Source organism: Fukomys damarensis, unplaced genomic scaffold, assembly GCF_012274545.1.
Source record: "Fukomys damarensis isolate Sample0158 unplaced genomic scaffold, DMR_v1.0_HiC HiC_scaffold_37, whole genome shotgun sequence".
Taxonomy (NCBI): domain Eukaryota; kingdom Metazoa; phylum Chordata; class Mammalia; order Rodentia; family Bathyergidae; genus Fukomys; species Fukomys damarensis.
The window spans coordinates 56,444,606-56,451,083 of record NW_022900949.1 but is presented as its reverse complement, the minus strand read 5'-3'; the positions used below and the strand labels follow the sequence as shown (position 1 = coordinate 56,451,083).

The 6,478-nt window shown below is 35.8% G+C and overlaps 1 protein-coding gene across 6 annotated transcripts in view; it reads left to right on the top strand.

The window, feature by feature from the left end:
* Positions 1–6,478, top strand: part of Slc9a9 (solute carrier family 9 member A9) — a 671,333-nt gene that overhangs the window by 24,599 nt on the left and 640,256 nt on the right. For 3 of the 6 annotated variants that reach the window (XM_010608158.3, XM_010608153.3, XM_010608157.3), the window contains 3 exons: positions 1,402–1,539; positions 5,314–5,488; positions 5,808–5,884. The exons of 1 other annotated variant lie outside the window; for it this stretch is intronic. The gene's annotated coding sequence lies outside the window, so the exon portion shown is untranslated. The remainder of the gene's footprint in view (positions 1–1,401; positions 1,540–5,313; positions 5,489–5,807; positions 5,885–6,478) is intronic. 2 more of the 6 variants (XM_010608155.3, XM_010608159.3) reach the window with 2 other exon arrangements.

The following is a 6,478-nucleotide window of genomic DNA, read 5'->3' as shown; positions in this document are numbered from 1 at the left end:
GTATAGACTATGGCTCTAAACAAACGAGATTACTCCTCAGTGTGGCATTGCTGGGCTTTCTCCTAGGGTACTAGTGGGAGAGTAAGAAAGTGCACATCCTCCATCCTGCATTTCATTGAGTAGTTCCAATTCTTTGGAGGTGAACTCCCCATGTCCCTCAGGAATCAAGCTAGTTATGTAAATGTTTGACATTGCTCAATGTGAGCAACAAAGAAAGGGAATGGGGGAACTTTGGAGAGTCTAAAGGACTTGAATTGACTCAAACAAAAATAAACTGTAGACTAAGTAACATCTCCTTGGACCTAATTCATGCCCTAGATGACCTGTTTTCGAAAGTTTCTCTTTCTATTACTATTAGCAGTCAGCATCTCACCCCCACCCCATGCCTCCATTTCCTTTAGGAGAGTGTAATAAAAGCTTCATAAAAGAATCTCTGACATTAAAAATGTTTATTAAAGGAAATATACTAAATTTCTACATCCCCAATAATTCTGATTTTCTTCAGATGTTTAGTTCAATCTATTTCTCCCAACATCCTAAACTTAAATTTACATTATAAATTTTATACCTGAAACTTTGCTTAAGTATAATTTCTCTTTTCTTTATTCATGTCTAATATAATTTAAATGAATTTAATTAAATATTTTATGGCCTTTATGTACCTGTCATACATCCTAATAGGGAAGTGACAACAAACAAACAAAGCTCATAGTCTATACGACATAGATTTTTCAGAGGACTTGCAGTCAGGGAGAAAGAATAGACCTAAGAGCATATTCTTTTCTTTAAGAAAAAATTCCCACAATAGTGGAAAATTTAAAAACCATGTATAAGGGCTGGGGATTTAGCTCAGTGGTGCCACTGCCTGCCTCATAAACGCAAGGTTCTGAGTTCAACCCACAGTACCAAAACGAAAAAGAACCACGTATAGTAAATACTATAGTGCTTTTATTTTCTTTCTGGCCTCTATTTTCCTTTTCTTAACTTCCTTGAATTTTCATTTTGTTAATCGTAACAACTGCATATACTCCTGGTTTTACGGTAGGACAGGAAGCTCAGGCCTAAGGTAGATATTGTTCTTGTGCCCTGACTTCAGTGATTTGTTGACAGGTATACCACTATAGGAAAGCCAGCCACAGCATGAAGCCAGTTTGTTTTAGTTTAGTTCCTTGAAGTATTATGTTAGGTGGTTTGAGATATTTCTTCTTTTTAATGTAAGCAGTTATTTCTCTTCTCTTAGCACTGATTTTGCCACATCCCATTACTTTTGGTATGTGGTGTTTTCATTTGTATTAATGTATTTTTAAAATTCTCTTTTGATTTCCTCTTTGAACCAAAGGTCAAGAGTATATTATTTAGTTTCCACATATTTGTTAATTTTTTTTTGTTTCCATCTTGTAGGGTTAGGGATGGGGCAATACCAGTCAAACAACTAGGTGGAATCTGTCAGTCACAGAGATCCAGGTCACACGGGCAGAACACAAGATACAGGATGACTCTGCAGCTCCTGAGCACTGTACACAAGCATGGATGAGAAAAGTACTATTTTCACTTCTTCATTTACATCTGGTGAAGCCAAGCAAATATATACAACTCCCATTTGTCTATGCCTCATTGAAGCAGTATTTTTATCATATCTTAGAAAAACAATAACAAGAAACTTCTGGAACTGCTTCAGAAGGTGGTATAGATACTATAATTGCATAATTGGATACTGGCATGAATACTGTAATTTTAATTCAAAGTAAGGGGAAGTATTTTGAGGGAGATTAATGGCTATATGTCTTTTATTATAGTAAATTTTTAAAAAATCTACCTTATATTTTAATCACTCCTATGTACATTTAGCATCTTTAAATTCTTTTATCACTTTTTGATCAATGTTGGGATCTTGTGTTTTTTAAAATTTCATAGGATTTTATAAGCATAGGATTTATTAGCATTTATGAGGTCTGAGCACTCAATTAAACATACTTAAATTATAAGTCACAGTCACTGCCTTCAAGGGACTTACTGTATTTTGGGGATAATAATGTACTTAAATAGATAGCTATAGAACAAGTTGTAAGGTATGGCATACAAGATGTAAAAAAGCAGGTTGAATCTTCATATTATTTTAAGAAAATATGATTTTATTGAAATTGCTGAGCACCATCTAATAGAAAAAGCACACTCATAAAACTATTTTTGTGTATCCTTATCCACTTTATTCATTCCATCTCACACTATGAGACATCTGGCTCTCCCTCCCAAGCAAAATAAGAATGGAATGTAAACATTTTGAACATTTGAATCATTTCAATCAACATTGAGACAGTGAAACTAAAGACACTTGCAAAAGAAGACTTCTAAAACTGCTTCAGAAAGCGACAAAAACTATAGGATAAGTGTGTTCAAAGCAAGATTTAATACTTTAAGGGAAATTTATAGCAATGTGTTTTATACTGTAATAATTTTTTTTTAAATGTAAACATTCACCATATTTTCTGATCATGCTTCATAAGTTATCTCAGTAAATATATTAAAAGAATAACTAAAATTAAAAACTATAATTATTTCACATTCTGAATATAGTCTTAGTTGTATTCTTTGTATATATCTGTCTTTTCATGGAAACTTCAGTAAACTAATGTTAAATTTAAAAAAACAAGGTTTGTAGATTTTTACATGCTAAATCAAGGTATAAACTGCATTGTCATCTGTATGTCTGGTATCTAAAACTGTGTGACATAGAGTAGAGTTGCTCAGTAAATATTTGTGAATTAATAATGAATAAGAATCAGTAGAGAAAGCTCCATGCATTATTTAATTCTGAAAATGTGAGGGAAACAGGCCCACTTCACAAATAGAGTAAACACTTTCAGATCCCCCCCCACTTCCTAGGCTTAGTGGTTGATGTGATACTGGATTGTCTCAGGAAGCAAAGAGCCTTCTGAAATGCATTCCCTCAATTTTTTTAAGCTTTACTACAAAACAAAACCAAATTAAAAACCCCATATCTTAAGTAACTTATATGCAAGAATTCCACTTGGGCTTATCAGTGAAGAGTTTGAGGAAATTTTACTATCAAATCTAAAAATGTTGTTAGTGAGCAAATAAGGCACTGACTGGAATACTTAAAAAACATCTACCTTTCACTAATCCAACAGTTGTACAAAGCTTTAAACTGCAGGAAAGAATGTCAGCTTAATTTTTTTCAAAAAAGTGCATATTTTCATATCTTTAAGTGTATCTAGGTATAAGTAAAAAAATGTAAGGAAGAATTCTTTTTAAACAGGAATAAATGACTTTTAGAGGCTGAGGCAATTTAGTTACTCAGTGAGAGCCTTTTTCAAAATTTTAAAATGGGCTGAGGGTATGGCTCATTGCTAATGGCTGTGGGTTCAATCTCCAATATCCTACCAAAAATGAATAAATGAATGGAGTGTTTCTTATACAGAAATTATGGCTATTACTTTGTAAGAATAGTAGTATTTTTTTCAGAAGTTTGAAGTGTGGATTTCAGCAAGGTGTAGGAAATGATAAAGTTGAAGATTAAAGCAGAGAGAGTATACCATATGTTTTTAAAAAGGTCAGTTAAAAAAATAGTAGTCGTGAAAGTCCTCAGAATGACTGAATCATGCCCAAAGAAACATTGGCCAGTAATGTAAGGGCTGCTTGGTCAAGGAGGACCTTCTTAGCAGTTGTACTACTAGGGTATTTTACCTCAGATGAATCCTAGTGTAGCTGTGGCTACAGGGAATGTAACCAATGAATTTTCAAAGTTTTGACTCTTTGTTTTTATTTGTTTCTTTGTTTTTAAACCAATATCATTCTCATTCTGAAGTTAGAGTTTCTGCTTGATCCGTTCCAATAAGGACTTTCCCTGGATTTGGACTCACATGGACCTGTGTACTGTATTGATTTAGCGAGTTTAGGTCACTTCTAATTCCTGTGGTAGTGTTTTCTTATGGTGAGCTAATTAAGTAGCTTATGACAGTGTTTGGGTGCAGGATAATTGCAGGCATTTCAATGTCTAAAAAAACATACATTAACAAATTGGCATTCTGATGTCTTACTCCTGCCAGATTCATTTTAGGAACCAAGAACCAGTTCATACTTACTTTAGAACTAAAATCCCCATTCAAGACTTCTCATTTCTAAATGAAGCACATAGCAAAGTCCTGGTCATTTTTCAACTTTAAATGTTTGGCCTAAATCAGTGAACTTCAGTTAGCCCCGTTTAAAGAACTTAGCTTGGTTATTTGTACTTTCTCTCTCTGTTACCCCAAAAGGAGTTTTTATTCCAAACACAGTCCATTTTGAGGAACAACACTGTAGGGGCAGAGGGCCATAGAAAAAACACTAGAACAAAACCCGATGGCTAACATTGTAAAATCATCACATGCTTATCTGTGGCTAATGATTGTAAAGCTTATCTATGGCTGACAATTCTAAGATCATCACATGTTTATCTGTGTACCAAGTAATCAAGAAAATGTATCCTCCTGTATCCTATGGGAGTATTACTCACATTTACTTGTGCTGACCTTGTCCCCTTCCCAGAAACAAAAGATAAGACCCTAATTGGCCTACAGCATTAATCAGTAAAAGTTATTTTTTAGAAACCAGCTCGCCCCCATAAGTATGAAATACATCTCATACTCACTGGGCATCCTGGGATGTCCCTATCTTGTAGCATCACTCTGCTGCTAAGATAGTTTCCTTTCTAATTCCTCTGCATTTGCCACACTTTAAAACTTTTGCTTCCCACTATACCAGCCTTGACTTCCCCATTTCTCACTAACAGCCCCACTTCTCCATTCTTTGCTGAGGTGAAGGCAAGGAACAGAATTGGAGTTCAACCAAGAGACACCCCACACACGCACACGCACGCACACACACACACACACACACACACACATTGGAGTTCAACCAAGAGACACCCCACGCACGCACACACGCACACACACACACACACATTGGAGTTCAACCAAGAGACACCCCACACACGCAAGCACACACACACACACACACACACACACACACATTGGAGTTCAACCAAGAGACACCCCACACACGCACACACGCACACACACACACACACATTGGAGTTCAACCAAGAGACACCCCACACACGCACACACACTCACACACACACACATACAAGTTGAAACAACAGGGACATTTGTTACAAATTTTCCTAAAGGACTGGCACAAAGATTTCACACTGTGCATTATATAGCAAAGCTCCCAGTGGCTCCCTTAACAATCTTACTCCACATTTTCATTCTTAGTGCAACTGTTTTAAAATCATTCCCTATCCCTTTGCAGGTGATCTTGTCCACACCACTCACAGCACTTCCTAAATCTTGGTCCAGGCCCGATCCCTTTGGACATCTGCTTTACTTCTGACCAAACTGCTTCCTGGCAAGAGCAATTGTCTCTGAGTACCCTCCTGCTAAATAGTCTTTGAGACTCTGGAGAATAAACTTTCTACTTCAGCACAGTAATAGAAACAAAAACTGCCTTGGAAAGACAGTCTTTGAAATGTATACAATTTGAAAAAAGAAACAAACATAATTGTTGGAACCCTTGAACTTGGTAATACATGACCCTATCACAGGTAAAAGAGAAGAGCTTTGACAAAAATTTCAAAGAATTTTTCAAAATGTTAAGTGATAAATGAATATTTATAAATTTGTTTATTTAGTTATTTATTTCAGTGTTAGGGATTGAACCCATGGCCTGATGCATGCTAGCGCACCCTCTACTACTGAACTACAGCTCCCATCACCTCCCCATCCCTCTATTTTTTCTTGAAACAGGATCTCATTAGGTTGGCCAGACTGGCATTGGAGTTGAGATCTTCCTGAGTCAGCCTCTCAAGTAACTAGGATTACAGGTATGTACCACGGTTCCTGGCTTATATTTATTTTTGATATTACAAAGCCAAATGCAAGAAAAACATTCCCCTAATGTCAGTCATTAACCAGGTCACTGTATTTAGCTTTTATTTCACTCTAAGGAAAATTGCTTGGTTGGACATGATCCAATTTCTTTATTTCCTGATATGCTACTATGGCCAGTCATTTCATTTCTTTAATTTCAGTTTTTTTTTTTTATCTGTAATATAGGGTTAAGTGACATACAACCGTCTCTCAGTATCCATGGGGACTGATCCCAGATTCAAGGACTCCCATAGCCACTCACTGTAGATACAAAAATTCCAAGATTGCTCAAGTATTGTTTAGTGTATAATGATAAGGGGAAAAGTCTGTATTTTCAACGCAGACTTTTTTTCCCAAATATTTTGGATCCTTGCTTTGGTTGAATCTGCCAACGCAGAACCTGTGAATATAAAATTTTTACTGTAAATTATATATGTATAATAAGGAAAAATTTAACACCTGGCACTTTCATGGGTAGGGGAGTTAAGGAACAATTGCCTATACTAGAACATAAAGTGAGAGTTTGAGATTTTTCCTCAAAATTTTTT